This window comes from Erpetoichthys calabaricus, chromosome 2 (genome assembly GCF_900747795.2).
Source record: "Erpetoichthys calabaricus chromosome 2, fErpCal1.3, whole genome shotgun sequence".
NCBI classification, from domain to species: domain Eukaryota; kingdom Metazoa; phylum Chordata; class Cladistia; order Polypteriformes; family Polypteridae; genus Erpetoichthys; species Erpetoichthys calabaricus.
The window spans coordinates 110,352,397-110,370,905 of record NC_041395.2 but is presented as its reverse complement, the minus strand read 5'-3'; the positions used below and the strand labels follow the sequence as shown (position 1 = coordinate 110,370,905).

Genomic DNA, 18,509 nt, shown 5'->3' with positions numbered 1-18,509 from the left:
GACGATGTGTTTTGGTCGGGTGACAACCAACACCCCGCCGGCTACGCTCCTGATCAGACCTGTTGGTCTATGGAACAGACGGCGCTCTGCGACGGCCTGTTTTGGCCCGACGACATCGTACCTAACTCCGGGTACTCTGTCCCTAACAACTCTCCTTCAGACCCACCGTCTTGGCTGGATCTTCTGATGCCCTCAAACGACCAGATCTATTGGCCTGAACCTCAGTTACCCGCCCCTGATGATATGTATTGGCTGGACTGTCTCCTGGAGAACCGTACAGTACCTGACCATTTTGTCCCTGCTGAGGATGCTCGGAGGAGCCTAACGGGAGCTGAGGAGATAGCCGTGCAGGCCATGCGGCAAGAAGAGGCCATGGACAACCTGGTAGATGCTCTGTCCGCATGGAAGCCATCGTCCCGGCATGCTGATTATGAGAGTATGGACATTGAGCAAACTGACGGGCCCCTGGGTCAAACACTTTGAAAGACTCTGAAACTGGTGAAGAGTTTGATTGCGGCTCTGCTGGACATAATAGTCGATCGGGACCTAAAAAGCACCTGTCATGGCTGTTTCATAGATCACCCCAGCCAGACGCAGCATACGTGTCTGTTTGAGCCTGACTCTGTTTATCGGGTTGGCCGCTTTCAAGAGGTTCTGACTGTTTTCCGCAAACCATGGCTCAGGAGCCTGGTCATAAAGACTCTGGGTTGCTTCAACATCTTTCCGCCTTTTCACAAGGTTCATTCATTTGTGCAAAATGCCGTCGATGAACTGGAAAAAGAACATTCTATTAGCGAAGCCATTGTACAAGCCTTTCACAACATGGACGATCCCTCTTACTCGAAAATACGTGAAATAGCCGATGCCTTTTCTAAAAGACATTTTTCTGAACCGACCGATGCACCTTTGGGGTTTTACGGGGAGTATGACTTAGAAAAATCAGACGAAGTGTCTGCACTCAATGTTCCTGTTCTATGAAATGTTTTAATCATGTTTTTTAATACTGCCGTTTTGAAATTTTAATAATGTTTTTAATCATGCTGTTTTCAAATTTTAATAATGTTTTTAATCATGCTGTTTTGAAATTTAAACAATGTTGTTTTGAAAATTAACAATAAAGACTCATTTGATTTTTAAACCATTGACATTTTTCTTTCACCGTCGACGATGGAGGGTTACTTGAAAAAGTTTATTATAACCCGGCAAATCCTGGTAGCTTTGGGGGAAAAGACTCTTTGAAAAGAGCTCTTGAGGTTTCGGGTCAGAAAAGTAATGACCAACAGGTGTCGGATTGGTTATCCGGTCAATATGCTTATACAATTCACAAACCCGCTAGAAGGCATTTTAGGAGAAATAAGGTTTATGTATCCGATATAGACTCGCAATGGCAGCTGGATTTAGCGGACATGACAAATGTGTCCGAGCATAATCTGGGGTATAAATATTTGTTAACATGTATCGATGTACTTTCTAAGTACGCGTGGGTACGCCCCCTGAAGAACAAAACGGGTAAGGAAGTGACAAGAGCCTTCCAAGACATTCTGAGTGCCGGTCGAACTCCAAAGAAGCTCCAGACCGATAAGGGTAAAGAGTTTTTCAACCGAGATTTTCAAAAACTGTTAAAGAAGATAGGAATAAAACATTTCACCACAGGAAACGAATTAAAGGCCTCTGTGGTGGAGAGATTTAACCGCACACTAAAATCTAAAATGTGGAAATATTTCAGCGCTTATAACACGAGAGCCTACATCGATAAATTGCCGGATCTAGTATACTCTTACAACAAAAGTTATCATCGAAGCATAAAAATGGCTCCTTCCGATGTTAACGCGTTAAATTCCTGGAAAGTTTTCAAAAACTTATACGGCGTAGCCAGCCCCCCGGGTCCGCCGCTGTTTAAGTTCAAAGTAGGAGACACAGTTAGGGTGTCTAAAACCAGACATCCTTTTGAGAAAGGTTATGAGCAATCATTTTCAGATGAAATCTTTACCGTATCTGAACTTGTACCTAGGGAACCGGCAGTGTACAAACTGAAAGACTACGATGGTGAAGAGATTGTAGGATCCTTTTACGACCCTGAATTACAGAAAATTAAATTCGGATCCACAGACGTTTACAGGATTGAAAAAATACTGGCTAGGAAAGTTAAGAATAAAAAACGACTCATTTTAGTCAAATGGCTTGGCTGGCCAGAAAAATTTAACAGCTGGATACCGGAGAGCCAAGCCCAAGATGTTCAATAAAATCCAGAACGCTCCTAATCGACTCTTCATTCTCTAGCGATATACCATGGAGCGCAAAAGTTTTTTTGTGACTCTACCAAGCAACGCGTCCTCAGACATTTTCCCTAACAACACAATATCCAATTTCACGACGAAGCTTGCTAAACCCATAGAATTAGAAGGTTCTTGGGAAGTCGGTCTAGCCGAAATTCAGTACCCACATACGTGGAATACCATAGACAAACCGGATAACGAATTCTACGTTTCAGCTCCGGGGGTAAAAAAACATTACTACATTCCATGCGGATATTACGAAGGTATTCACGACCTACTGTCTTTTATGAATTCGACAACCTTAAACCTGCCCACTTTGACAGATGTTGCAGCTGGATTTGTCCCTTCCGAGAGCTCTGCGAAATTCAGTTATAATGCTGTGGAAAGAAGAGTCTACGTGGTACCGGGTGAAAAGGATGAAACTATACACTTGAAAGGACAGCTGGGTCAAATATTAGGAGCGCATCCTGATCAGACTCGGGGTTTAACTTATAAGGCACCTTTCCCCGCCGACATCAGGGCCGGCTTTTACACTTTGTACGTGTACGGGGATATGGTATCTCATCAGAGAGTCGGAGACAGCTACGTACCCCTTTTGAGGTGTGTTCATATAGAGGATCAGGCTAATAAAATTACAACCATCACATATGACAAACCGCATTATGCCCTAGTCAGCAAGAATCATTTTGACACAGTGACTATTGAAATAAAGACGGACCAGAACAAAAACGTGCCATTTCAGTTTGGTAAGGTGATAGTGAAGTTGCATTTCAGACCCGTCAGGCATTGTATGCACGACTGAAACAATGAGGACTTACCAGGACCCAACACCTTACATCCAATATTATCAGACCCAAGCGGGTAATGGCTTACCGGGATTCTCTGGATCCCCTGTAATGTATGGTGGGGGGATTGGAGGTATATTTCGAGGATTGTTTAGAAGAGCTTTACCTCTCCTTAAAAAAGGCTTTGACATCGCAAAACCACATATCAAATCCGCGGCTAAAAATATTGTAAAAGATGTGATCACAGGTGCTATATCCAGTGCTGCGGGTGGAGTCCTAGAAAAGCAGGAGGGAGCGGGCTTGATGGTCATGAGAAAGACAAAACGCAAGAGACCACCGGGGTTGCGTCAGGCCCCGCCAGCTAAAAAGGCCGGGCGCACTATTTTTACAGCATTATCTAAACGTCGTCAGAAGAGGAACAAGACTAAAGCAAGCAAAAAGAAGAGGAGAGACATTTTTTAAGAGAAGATGGCTTTCGTACACAGAATGTCCGAAGAGTGTGTCAAATCTGAACTGGATCTGTTTACGGTGCCTTTCACTCAAACGAGTGTAGATAAAAGTATATACGTTGAAGTACCACCACTCTCAGCCCTCTCTGAAGTAGCTCCGCTAGAATTTCTCATAGCCGGAAATGGGGAAGATTACCTGGACTTGAATAACACTCTTCTACACCTAAGGGGGAAGATAGTGAACGCTGACGGGACTAACATACCTGCCGGGGCAAAGGTCGGATTTGTCAACTACCCTATAGCCAGTTTGTTTTCTCAAGTTGATGTCACCCTGGGGGATCGCCTAATATCGCAGAGTTCAAATTGTTATCCTTACCGAGCGGTCTTAGAAGGTCTGCTAAATTACAGCCAAGAGACTCTTCATTCTCAGTTTGCTACAGGACTTTTTTACAAAGATACACTTAACAAATTGGAAGAGACAGACCCCGCCGGAGAAAACAGCGGTTTTAATAACAGAAGTGCCTATACAGCCGGTAGCAGGACTGTCGAACTTCTGGGGCACATACATACAGATCTCTTTTTCCAGGAAAAACTACTATTGAACGGCCTAGACGTGAAGATTAAAATGGTTCGGAACAAAGATGAATTCTGCTTAATGTCCGGTGATGCCGAACGTTACAAAGTAATCATAACATCAGCCTCCCTGTTTGTAAAAAAAGTAAAAGTTTCACCGGCCGTGAAATTAGGACACGCTCATGCCCTTACATCAGCCAATGCTAAATACCCTGTGGAAAGGGTGAATATGAAAGTATTCAGTATGCCCGCGGGAATCCGAGTATGCAATCAAGAAAACCTGTTTCTGGGGCAACTACCAAAGTATGTGGTGATTGGCATGGTGGATAATGAGGCCTTTTCGGGGTCTTATACACGTAACCCGTTCAATTTCAAACACAACGATGTAGAGTTCCTGGCTCTGTACATGGACGGTGAACAGATTCCCGCCAAACCTTTTCAACCAGACTTTGTAAGCGGCAACAGTGCCAGAGAATATTATAATCTGGTATTGGCCACTGGTAAGCATTTGAAGGATCAAGCTCTGTCTATCAGCCGTTCAGAGTTCTCGCAAGGATATACTCTTTTCGCTTTTGATCTAACCCCCGATCAAGAATGCGGTGATCATTTTTCATTAGTTAAAACTGGAAACATGAGATTTGAATTACGCTTCCGCGTCCCTCTCCCTAGGACCGTCAATCTAATAGTATATGCGGTCTTTGACAACATCATCGAAATCAACCAGAGACGTAATGTTCTGTATGACTACTAATAAGCACCATGAATACAAAACAATTAACACAACTACTGTCCCAAGACCCCTACACCAAAAGATATTTCCGCGGTGTGCTGGCGTGTGATCAACTACCGGAAAAAAATAACGTCTTACCGGCCATGTTTGTAGTGAATACTCACCGTCAAACCCAACCCGGAGAACACTGGCTGGGGATTTACCTCACAGAAGACGGAAATGGGGAGTTTTTTGATTCCTATGGAAATCCTCCGGACTTTATCTACTTCCCGAACGACATTTACCGTTTCTTAAGCAAAAACTGTAAACAAATCATTTACAATAACCGACAGCTTCAAAGTTGGTTCTCGGACAAATGCGGTCAACACTGCCTCTTCTATCTGCATCAGAGAGGAAAAGGTCTCCCGTACACCTCTGTAATAAAAAAGTATTCGGAGGACGTGAACAGTAATGACTCTATGGTCTCTAAATTTGTTCGTTCCTGGCTTCCTTCGCCGGGACTCTGTTTTTATCAGTACCCTTGCGTGCAAAGATCAGAGACCTGTAAATATTTCAATAGACGGTTAAAGGATGACGACACTCTGTAATGAGATAAAATTGTATTTAATAAACAAATCATTTTACAAATTAATAAGCGATCCATTCCAGTCTTTTTTTTCTCGGTTTCAGTCGGTAGGGGGTATCTTCTGTATGATGAGCAGGGTGGGGGGCTGCGGGTGGCTTAAAACTTTCAAGGAGTTCTCTCGTTTCATCATTAGGTACGACAGAAAATGGAATGTTCAAACCGGCCATGGCGTTTACAAATTCCTTCCACCCCCGCGGTCTCCTATGTTCAGGTATTGTATGAGAAGCGGTCAGATTACGGACCAAATCCACCATGTTGGATCCGACCAAAGGTTTACCCTCTAACAATAGCTCTCCACGATTATTCCAAAACGCGTGATGGGGATTGACGGACATTTTATGTAAAACAAATTCAACATTTTTCTTTGCTTTTACAGGCGCGCTTCTCAAAACCTCTTGCCAAACCTTGTCCTCAGACACCATGACTGCTCCAGGGCCCCCCTCGCCATTTTCTTCTTTTGGTAATACGAGCGCCAGACTGCTAGTTTCTTTATCGGCCTTTTTAACTAGAGTCAGATATCTCTGCAAGATAGAAGTGTAAAGCTTCACCTTCTCGTCAGCCCCTATATCACAGCGTTGCAGGATGTTTCTCATTTCTTTGTCCAGTTCAGTTTCTGTGGCACTCAAGAGGTCGTTCGGGTTAGCGCTCTTTTGCTGAAAAAGAGACATCTGTTGCTGCGGGACCAAATACATTTTTTGAGCGTATTCCATGTTTATGCTCTAGAAGCTAATAAACTGGATATGAATGGCACGGCGACGCTTAAAAGAGCACCCAAAAAGCCTCCTTTCTGGTTCAGAATAGCTTTCTTCTTTTTTAAGGTTAGTTTTCTGTCACTTATTTTTCTGACAGATGTTTTATGCTTCTTGATTAGCTTAAACTGTTTGGGCGAAAGAGGTATATTACCTTTTAAAGTATTACAGGCTATTTCGGACAAAGCATTAATTAAATCGTCAGAAGAGGCGTTTATAAGAATTTTACGGCGGCGACAAGAGCAACGGAGTAAGGCCTTGAGAGGCTGTAGGTTTCTGCTTATTCTGGCCGACATGCTGACAGAATATGTAACGGGGACTCAGAACAGCTTCTTTTATCTTTTAACGGTGTACACGACCGGCCAATCGGGCGGAAACAGACCTGTTCTTAAACGCAGTTCGTCTGGGGTCTGTGCCTTTAAATCCACTAAGAGATAGCCGTACGGTAGTTTTGTAGCATCTTCGAAAGCTTCCAAAAAGAACTTAACACGCCTCGGATACATTTGGCGGGCCAAGGTAGTAATCTGCAATTTGTCCCTGGGGTTTTTAAAAAGAGTAATGTAATTGGCGTTAAGATTAATCGTTCGGCTTTTCTTTCCTTGAAAGAATAAATTTTGAACCAAGTAAATGATAGACAGATTCCGATGATGAGTATATTTTGTGAAAGCCTTTTCTATTTCCTGGCTTTCGCTAGCCGATTCCATCAGATCATCTATAATGACCAAATTTATTTTCTCAGGAGGGAGAAGTTCGTCGTCGCATAAAGACTTTGGGAGTCCCTCAATAAATTTTAATTGCTGAAATTTAGCCGATAGCTCGTCGTACATTTTCTGCCAGCAACTATAAAACCAAATTATATTTTGAAAAGGATGAGACACGACGTGGTTCGAATGTTCCAATAATTTTTTCACATAATAGGATTTACCGGAACAAGAGGGCCCCGAGATAATTTTAGCGAAGGGGTGTTGAAGGCGTGCGTCAAAATCTCTTTTAGTAGCCATAAGGTCTTGTGTTGTAATCTTTTAAGAGAACCCTCTTGTTATACACCACTCTGAATTTCTTCCTGAGTGGTCGGTTTTCTAAAGTGAAACGTTTTTTATTTCGATGGATCCGCTTACCGTGAACCAGTAACTCTTGAGGAGGGGCTTCATGAGACGTCACAAAATTCTGAACTAGATTGGTTAGTGACTCGAGGTTTATAATTTTACCGGTTTCGTGATTGATGGTTATACCTTTTACCTTCATACATGTTTTGCCTTGTGCCGTTTTATAACCGTACGTCTTTGGACCGCCTGAAGCAAATTCAGTAATATAATCACCAGGATTTAACTCACTGGTGAGCTCTCCTAAATAGTCACCCAGAGGAGGATTGTACTGACCAGGCTGAGAAGTAAAAATGACCGAGTCGGTGTCGTGGTACAATACCCTTTCTCCCAGACTGTCCAGTAAATCGTACAACTCTAACCGGGCATAGGCCGTGGTGAAAGCAGCAATGACAACATTAACGCTACCAGGTAGGGTATACTTTTCATCGGTGTACTTCCACTGTATTTGAGCAATCTCATCGCCGATAAATTCAAAATAAGAAACATTATACTGTTTGGAGAAAATATATTGCAAGAATTCCTCCCCGTCCTTGACTAAGCTAGTAGTGAGATGGAGAGGTTTTTGCCCAAATTTACCCCAAAGAGAATTTAAAAACAACTTTGAAATTTGTCTCTTAGCCGGATTTACGGCGATGTTATCGCGGTCCAATTGCACACCTTCCTTGTGATAATAATCTAAAATATAACGGTCTCGGGAAGCCTCATCCGTACACCAAGCAGGGTAGCCCGAGGCCTCCTGCTTGCCTTTTAGATGAAGTTTGATATAGTCTGAGAATAACTCAGAAGTATGTTCGGGGTAATGCCAAATCTCGTATACTTTTGAAACTTTATACCCTTTGTCAACGGCCTTTGCTATTTCCACACTGCACCAAGTACCGGTTAAAGCTCTCTCATCCTCTGTGTGACGACAGTCCACAGTCTGAGCTTCTGTCTCCGCGCAGGTGCGACAGAGGGTGAACATTAATTTCCCACAAAACCTGAGAGGCAGAACTGGAAAATTGAGACCGCGTGGAGGCTGGACGGTGGCTTTAATTAATCCAAAATACTGCCTGAGATCGCCAAACTGCTGAAAAATAATAGTGGGGTGACCGACCGGGTACATTTTTGTTTTATTCACAAACGGGTACAAGCTGGTGAAATCATAATAGTGAATCTGTTCGGGCCCCACTGCCTTGTGATACAATTTTATGGCGTTGGTACGGCCGCCGAACAACGAGTCCCTCGGTTGTATACGCTGAGGGAAATCACAGTGTTTTAAGAAAGTTTGTAACCTGAGGTCTTGTTTTTTCATCGTCTCCCAATCATGCTCCCAGAGCACATGCACATCTAAATTAAATTTAGACCTAAGTATTTCCAATTTTCTCATAAACTTTTGGTACATAACTGCACAAGTCATACCGGTTAAAGGATGGGTACTGTTAAAATCATAACATTCCGGACAGCCGTGATAAAAACAACCGGCAAATTCAAAGGCAGTTGGAATACCTTTAACTACGGCGTAGCCGTCAAGATAAAAGGAACCCTTCTTTACTTCCCCAAGGTTTAGAGCGTGTCGGATGTTCAATTTTTCTGTTTCACAGAGATACAATAACCATTGAATAGATGCGTTCGAATAGTTTTTCTGACTACTACTGTAATGGTCAGAAGGAATGATGCCGACAGACTTTGGAGGCATACAGTTTTGCCTGTACATGGCCATACATAGAGATGCCAGGGTCATGCATTGAAACGGGTCAATATTGCCAATTTTGATGACCTCGTCTCTGAATTTAATGCACGCTGTTCTAAGAATTTCGACATCATTTTTACAATAAAAAGCCATCTCCTCTTTAAAATTAAAAACACCATGCTTGACACTGTCGTACCAGGTAAAAAATTCTTCTTTTTCTTTGGTCATCATGCTCTGAACACCGTAGCATTCAGGTTCAGGGTAGGGGCCGATATAATTCTGATTTTCAGCCGTATTGAAGAAGTGGGGGAAATAACCTTTTGCGGCTTCAAACCCCATGGCTTTAGGCATGGCACTCAATTTCATTGTTAAAAAATTCAAAGAATCTATAAAACGTAATTGATAACCATCATCTGTGAAACACATCAGCTTATTTCCTTGAGTAGTAACACTAGGGTTCACACCATTTTCAAGCAAATACTTCATTAAAAAGTACCCATCGTAACCTTTTGAATTGTGAGCTATGAAGGTATAGCCTTGATACTTGGGGTGACGGTATCTGGCAAAGAACTGCTGTACACAATCTTCACCCGCCCAGAACCAGGATTTACCCCGCAAGGACTTACAGTATATGTAAATAGGAATGTGCACACCCGTTTCTTGTCTACTTTCAAAATCATAAAATACATATTTCTCACAACGATCCTCAGACTTCAAAGTTTCTATAAAGCACTGATGGTTTTCTGCATCATTTTCAATTTTTGCTTTACAAACCCTGCATTCCTTGGGCCGACATTTATGGGGTTTTGAGGCGGCATTCACTGTGTAAGTTTTGTAACACAGGGGACACATTTTTGCCGTGTCACAGGCCGCTTCCATATCGTTGGTCTTATCGTTAAATTTAGGAATCGTATGCTGAATAAAACAAAATTGGGACCGGCAGTAACGGTTGCAATCACCACACTTGACAAGTTCTTCAGGGATCGGACGACAATCTGGGGAGAAACAGACGTTGCAGTGACCTTCACAACGATGACTAAGGATGGAGTGGTAGCTTATGTAACAGTAGTCTCACAAGTATTTCACACCCAGAAAACCCTTTAAATTCAAAATACCGTAGTAATGGTTATCGTGTAAAAACATAAAATAGGTTTTGGGGTTTCTACCTCGGGAGCTTTCAAATTTTAAAAATTTCTCATTTCTTAGACACCTATACCAGACAACAATTTTAATACCAAGCAAGTTTTCAAATTTATGAACGTCCGCAAAGGACACTTTTTCATCCTCAGATAATCCAGCCCTGCTCTGAAGGTTATACGCTTCACGCATGCATAACTGTGGGTTTTGCATGTACCGGTCCTCCATCAGGCTAAGCAGACAAAAGGCAAAACAGAGCTGATTCCCGTAATTATAAGAAATAATTAAATGCCTCATTTTCTTTCTAACTATTTCATGATTGAGTAGAGATGAGACCTTACGAGAGCCACGAGCGCCCCCGCTAGGTGCCCGAACAATCTGGGTGACTAGCATCAGAGACTCATCCGCTAGCACACTCGCATGACTCTGAAGAAGATTCTCTATCTGATGAAGAAAATCGTCTACATTAATATCAGAGCCATTCATCTGTATAAAAACGCTGATAGGTAATGAATCAGCACGCAATTCTAGCTGTACAACATCTTGCGGATTTAAAGTACCTGAAAAACTATCCAGAATTCTTTGCAGCGTCTCATGAATACTGTTAAACACCTCCTCGTAAGACTCTAGTTCATAGGCATTGGCGAAATTTAAGGGGTGTCTTATTTCAGTGTGATTAAAGGCAGGTCTATCGATCTGCTGAAAACCACCCTGACCGTCGTTACTAGAGACAACAGAGGGCCCGGCCATGCCTAAAGTAGACGAGGGTGAAGGTTTACATACCACAGAACCACCGGACATAACTGGCGCGACTGAAGGGGTAACCACAAATGGCGGGGCAATAGGGGCTGAGGAAACAGAGGACAAGACTGGAGCAGAGGATGCAGAAGGGATAGCTGAAGTAAAAGAGACAGAGGGGGCCGAAGGGGTGGCTGAAATAAAAGAGACAGAGGATGCAGAGGCCAAAGGCTTGGCAACAGGGTGCATGACTGTAGCAGAGGGTACAGAAGGGCTAGAAACAGAGGTCAAGACTGGAGCAGAGGATGCAGAAGGGGTAGCTGAAGTAAAAGAGACAGAGGGGGCCGAAGGGGTGGCTGAAATAAAAGAGACAGAGGATGCAGAGGCCAAAGGCTTGGCAACAGGGTGCAAGACTGTAGCAGAGGGTACAGAAGGGCTAGAAACAGGGTGCAAGACTGTAGCAGAAGGGATAGCTGAAATAAAAGAGACAGAGGGTGCCGAGGGGGTAGACACAGAGGGCAAGACTGAGGCAAAAGGCTTGGCAACAGAGGACAAGACTGTAGCAGAGGGGGCAGAGGATGCAGGGGGCAAGACTTGAGCAGAGGGGTTAGCAGCTGGTGCTGAAACAGGTGGGGCAGCATTTACAGAACCCAAAGTGTTTGTTAAACCATGACCCGTTTGAGCATTCACATTTTCATTCAAAGACCGCTGAACCCTTTCTAGCAAGTTATTTAATGTTTGCATTTCATCGGGGGTGGCTACTGGACGTAGGGCTTCTAAAAGGCTGTCAAGCTGGTCAAAGTCGATGGGAGTGGTGACAGGTGAAGGAACTCTCATGGTCGCTATTATATTATTCATTTGGAACATGTTTTGATTTTGCCAATTAATATATTCCAATTCATTAAAATATCGGGGTGGTGGAGTAGGCATTTTTGGGGGCCGAATAGAATAACTAACTTCATTCACCATGTCATGCAATAACCCAGCATTTTGAGAACCGCTCCCAGCGTCCAAGTCCTCACAGGCACGCCTTTTGTCAGACATTATTTGGGGAACAAGTTTTCTAAAATTGCATACAATAAAATAACCTTTTCACGTATATCTGGAGACAGTGGTAAAAGGTCCGGTAATGCACTTTGAAAAATCAACAGCACTCGTTCGATTTCAGACTTCAACTCAGCAGCCTTAGCAGCGGGATCAAATCTTTCAGGTTCACCGATTATTTGGGTGAGAAGTCCGGGTTGTGATGCAAACGACGGTGAGCCCTCGAGTATCTGAGTAAGTAAGCCTGGAGAGGCGGGTTCTGAAAAAAAACAAGCAGGACTAAGTTTTCTTTAAAAATAAACATTGGCCATGCACTCGCACAAATAGTTCAACTTACCGGGCTGCGTGAATAAGATGTTCAATAGTAGACTGTCCGAGGGCCTTTGCGCCGATTCTATAGGCTGACTGGAAACTTCGGAAGAATTACCACTCTTTGGGGGCGTCGAGTATTCTGCTAAAAAGTATATATTTAACCCCAACGCCTTATTTTCTTCAAAACACACCCATACATGATCCGTCAAATGAAAGTGGTACTTACGGGTTTCCGAGTCAGGATTTTTATTCTCAAAAAGACAATCTGTGGAAGCTATTAAATCCTCCAATTGCGAACTAGTTAGATTTAAAGAATCAAACAGTTCAGCCTCCGATTCTAGAATATAAAAGACTAAGTTTGTACGTACTTAAAGACAATTACATTAAAAAGTAATCAGCCAGAACGTTCTTATAAGTTTGTGCATTTTCATTAAAATAATTAGCATGAAACGTACATACTTAAAGACATTAAACCGGTGCGGTCTTACAATCAGCATTTCGATTTATAAAAGAGTTAGTCTGTATAACTACAAAAAAACATTAAAAGGGTAGTCTATATGACTACCATTAAAAAGGAATAAGTTTGTAAATACTTAAAGACATTAAATCGGCTGTCTTCAGCCTCCGATTCTAGAATATAAAAGACTAAGTTTGTACGTACTTAAAGACAATTACATTAAAAAGTAATCAGCCAGAACGTTCTTATAAGTTTGTGCATTTTCATTAAAATAATTAGCATGAAACGTACATACTTAAAGACATTAAACCGGTGCGGTCTTACAATCAGCATTTCGATTTATAAAAGAGTTAGTCTGTATAACTACAAAAAAACATTAAAAGGGTAGTCTATATGACTACCATTAAAAAGGAATAAGTTTGTAAATACTTAAAGACATTAAAACTATTAAATCGGCGGTCTTATAAGCTACATTTCGATTTAAAAGTACGGCCGAAAGAAGATCTGACTCACTTTTTGAACAACCAACCGGCCAGAAACTACAGCCTTCTGAAATAAGAAAAAAATACCACATTTATAAACTCTGTGCGTTACGACTAGGTACAGTTTTTTAATTTAAAAAGCAGAAAAACTACCTCCGGGTGAGAGGCAGCTTGGTGATTGCTCTTCGTCGCTGGAACTATCTGATTTGAAAGCGGATTTATAAAAGAAAATAATTTCAAGAGTTTGAAGAGACGGTCGTTAACAACATATATTTCGATAATCTACACTTACCATCAATCACAAAAGTATTTTTTGCCATACCAGCCATTGCGGAAGAAAAAAGCGAAAAACGCCTACCTTTTAACAAAGCTCGCAAACTTGGGTTGCTGGAAGTTATTGTGTTTAATAGACACAAAGCGGGAGACTTTATGCAGGCATAGTTCGCTGTACCGCCTTGGGAGGGCGGAGCGAAACACTTTGGGTGTTTGGGGAGAGCTCATAGGTTCAGAGTTGTTGATGTTCCGCCTCTAAGGGGCGGGGGAGACCCTGGTAGCGGGAATAAGCTTCATTCAAACTCTCGCCGCAATAAGGGTCACATCTATGTTTTACCGAGAGATCGTTGTGCTAAACGCCACGTGTATTTTAAAGTTGATAGACTAAATCCAGTACTCGAAATAAATTTATTACAGACAACTATAAGGTTCACATCTAAGCAAATAGGAATAAGATTAACCTTTATGTTTTACCGACAGATCATTGTGAATATAAGAGAGAGACGTTAGTGGAAAATATTTCATTTAATAACTTTGTTCTTAAACCCTAGAATTGTGAATATAAGAGAGACGTTAGTGGAAAATATTTCATTTAATAACTTTGTTCTTAAAACCTAGAATTGTGAATATAAGAGACGTTAGTGGAAAAATATTTCATTTAATAACTTTGTTCTTAAACCCTAGAAATGTGAAAACGTCTGACATTTAAAATGGAACACAGGGAAAGAAGCTTAGTGTTTAATGAGCTTTCAACCCTCTGAATAGCGGGGGCTTCTTTAATAATCGTATGATTTTTTTCGATTTCATTAAACAATAAAGGAATTTAGCATTAAGGACCATTTGCTGTTTGGCGGGGTCTTTTCCCAACGGATTTAAATTGACCGCCATTTGCTGTTTGGCGGGGTTCTTTTCCCACGGATTAAAATTGACCGCCGTCTGATGCTTGGCAGGGGGGCTGCCTTTACAATTGGTGACACATGTCCCAGCAAAGTGCCGCATGGCAGGGTGCTTCCTTTTAACAATACAGTATCTTTTTTCCAACCATTTGCCAGCAAGGGCTTCCTTTTACAATTGGTGCCACTATGTTAAAGACAAATGTCCCAGCAAAGTGCCGCCTGGCGGGGTGCTTCCTTTTAACAATACAGTATCTTTTTCCCAACCATTTGCTTGGTGGTGGGGGGCTTCCTGGGGTCTCAACTGCTGAAAAATTCACACTAAAGGTCCCGTGGTTTTTAGAAAGAGTCTTACGATTAGGCTAAGTGTATATTTCATTTTTAGAAAGTCACGTCCGTGCGCGGGCATGCAAGCAAGATCCGTGTATATTTCTTAATATGTAGCTACGTTTTAGAAAGTGCTGGAAAGATAAGTGTTTATTTTGAATTTAGTGTTTATAAAATGAAGCGGCGTGTCTTGAGATTATAACTTAGAGCGTGGGGAGTGAATATCGTTTTAGCTATGGCTATGCAGGAAAGAGAAGTGCTTATAAAATAAAGACGCGTGTCGTGAACTTAGAGCAGGGAGTCAATATCTTATAGCGTTTTTAGAAAATTGTATATTTTCTTACTATTAGTTTATAACTTAGAGCAGGGAGTCAATATCTTATACCGTTTTTAGAAAATTGTATATTTTCTTACTATTAGTTTATAACTTAGAGCAGGGAGTCAATATCTTATATCGATTTTAGAAAATTTTATTTTCTTACTATTAGTTTATAACTTAGAGCAGGGAGTCAATATCTTATATCGATTTTATTTTCTTATTATTAGTTTATAACTTAGAGCAGGGCGTCAATATCTTATACCGTTTTTAGACAATTTTATTTTCTTACTATTAGTTTATAACTTAGAGCGATGAGTCAATATCTTATAGCTTATAAATCATATTAACGTAATCCATATTTTTATAGTTTCATAAATTTTCATGTTTTATATTTACATAAATTATATTTTTATATTTTCATATTTTCATAAATCCTATTTTCATATTTTTTATATTTTCATATTTTTATATTTTCATATTTGGGGGCGGGGCTTAAAGTCATCAATCAAAGAGGGGCGGGGCTTAAAGGTCATAAATCAGTCGTTTGATAATAGCTATCTGTACAACTACTGATGTAACTGGTAAAATCCCAGTCCTGACGTGTCCAGGGGGTCGCTGCCTCACCGCAACACCCTTCCCAGTTCCTTATTATGGGGACGACATTTAAACAGACACACATTAGTTTAAGCGGGGTGCTGAGACGAGATGCGACTGGGTGCAACACTATAAACAATACCTATGTGGCCCCGCTACAACATGTCCAGAGAATGGCTGAAAAGTGAGGACTACAGACATGACAAGTGACCATGACAGAGGCTGTTGCATCCAGATCGGATGCAAGTGCTGAAAGAAACAAGGTGAGATTAAAAATGCACGTTTATGGAAAATGTTAGACAGGCACAATTAGAAAGTTAAAGAGGTGTGCTTGTCTCAAATGATGTGTGTGTGTGAGCAAGTATGAGAGAAATTAATGTTTTCGGATAAAAATATTAAGTGAAACGATAAACATGCTGTACATGCTTTGCTTAATGTTTTAAAATTGTATGTGTGAGTGTGTGTGTCATATGTCAGTGATACAGAGGAAAGAGCATACACAAATAAGCTCACACATATTTTACCAGTGAGGGTAACAGTGGAGTGGGTAACTTATCTTACCCAGTTTTATTGCATTTGATCTGTACTTAACATGTGTTTATTTACTTTTACTTCTGGAAATTCTTTTGTTCTTGCAATGTGATAGAAAAAAACAAAGCCTCAAAGCATTACAACTTTCACCGCAACTTTTTGAAAAAGCTGCCGCAAAAATCAGGCATTTTAGGCCGCAACAATCACAAAAAAAGCCAGCGAAATCCTGGAGGGACTGACATGATGGATTGAGTGCGTTTAGAGCTCTTGGGATGAAACTTTGTGAACCCGTGGGCCCTACAGGAAAGGCTCTGAAGCATTTGCCATATAGGAGCAGTTTAAATAGAAATAGACTGTGTGCATGGCTGAGGCAGCGTGTGCTAGATGCTGTATCCCGATAATCCTCTTTCCAATCAGCTGCAGTACAGCTGTGATTCCATACTCAGATACAGTGGGTTAAAATACTCTTGAGTGATGCACTGAGAGTAAAAATGTTAAAGCGGCTATTGTATATGGAACAGTTTGGCCATTACATGGACCATTATATTGTTACAGATTATTAGTTTAAGGCAGATGTCTTAAACTAATAAATGATATGTGGTTAATTTCAGTGTATTTGATAAAGCCGCATCAGGGATGTGAATCTAAAAAAAGAATGGGAAACCACACAGGAACAGTAGCACTGCTTTGACGCTGGGATGCCGCCAGTTTGCAAAACTGAGCCGAAAACTTGTGTACGCAATGGATTGAGCTGGCGTGAGAATGTGTGTTACAGCAAGTTTTTCTACATCGCGATGTGTGCATGGAAACAGTCGTACGCAACAATTTACACATGAGGCTCCTGGTCTTTGTTTATCTGTTTAATAGAAAACTGAAGTCTTGCTCTAATGTTCTTTTTTGGACAGCAAAGGCTTTTTCCTGGTGCACCTCACACATAGGTTAAATTTGTACAATCTTCAATTGCAGATGCATGCACTTTGATACCAACATTTGGAGTTCTTTGCTACTAAAAACAAATCACCAACAGTCATCTCTTGGGCTGAAGTTGCTGGACCAGCCAGTCCTAGACAAATTAGCAATCATTTCAAATCTACACCACTTGTAGATGATTTTCCTCAAAGTGGAATGAATGATTTTGAATAACTTGGTGATCTTTTTAGGTACCTTGTCAAAGTCATAGGAATCCCACAACCTTCTTTCTCATGGCCTTCAAGAGCTCTTTTGATCTTGGTATGATGAAACTATACCATCAATAGCCAAAGGAACACCAGACCATGGACACTTGGAATTTAAATTGGACTAAATTAGACAGATTCTGAAATGAGGTTCTAATCATTGGCTTCTAATCTGGAAGGCTTGATTTTAATTTTATGGATTTGCAGTGGTTCTAAATGTAGGGGTGTACTTACATTTTTCACGTGACAATTATGAGTTTTTGTTAATTTAGATTAAGAGACTGAATACACCATGTCAATTTTATGTACCATTGTTCAAGTATATCACTTTGACCAGTAGGCACAGTGTACAATAAGATCTAATGTTTGCCTGTTCATTTTCTTGAAAAAGTCAACCATTTCCATGAGGTGTACTTGCTTTTTCACATATCTTTATATCAATTTACTATATGCTTCACTCATGTCTACGATTGAGCTTGGTTTCTCTTATTGCGATGTATTTGCAGTTACATATACTGTAACTTCATTCTATTTTTGACATTTCTACAATTAAGATGAGCAATTTTTACTTGCAGATTTAACACAATGAATGGCCTCGGATAAAATGCAATAATAGACAAAGGAAACCTGCATGAATACACAATTTTTATATCCCTACTCTCTTTATTCCAGGAAAAAGCTATCATACATTCCTATCACCCATGTGAAAAAGTAACTACCCTGTAATTTCACTATTTGGTTGAGGTACATGATTGGTAGCAGCAATGATCACAACTAAACTCTTCTTGTAAGTTAATGTCAATCTTTCACATTACTTTTGAGGCATTTTAGCCCACTCTTCTTTGCACAGCTGCACTGAAACAGAAAAACTGGTAGGTTTGCAAGCTTGAGATGCTCGTTGCAGCTTCAGGACAGGGACTAATGACCAGAGAGCCTCCTTAAGAATATTCTGGTCAAGTGCAGAATTCAGTGTTCCTCCAATAATGGAAAGTCTTTCAAAACCTCAGGAGCAAAAGTATCCCCACACCAACATACGCCCTCCCCAAGTTTTACTTTAGGTATGCATGTTTTTAGTGTTAGATGCTCTGTTACTTTACATGAGAGATAGTGGCCTCTGCATTGTTGTAAGAGTTCTACTTTTGAATGGTCTGTCCATATATTAGTCCAAAAGGTTTGGGCATTATCCAGAAGCACTGATATTACTCTTGGATAGCAGAGGTTTTCACCTTGCTACAATTCCATGAATCCCACAGTCACTTTGTGAA

General features: G+C 41.0%; 1 protein-coding gene across 1 annotated transcript in view; it reads left to right on the top strand.

Moving 5' to 3' along the window:
* The window catches only part of pcbd1 (pterin-4 alpha-carbinolamine dehydratase/dimerization cofactor of hepatocyte nuclear factor 1 alpha), a 39,814-nt gene that overhangs the window by 14,636 nt on the left and 6,669 nt on the right, over positions 1-18,509 (top strand). The window lies entirely within an intron of this gene.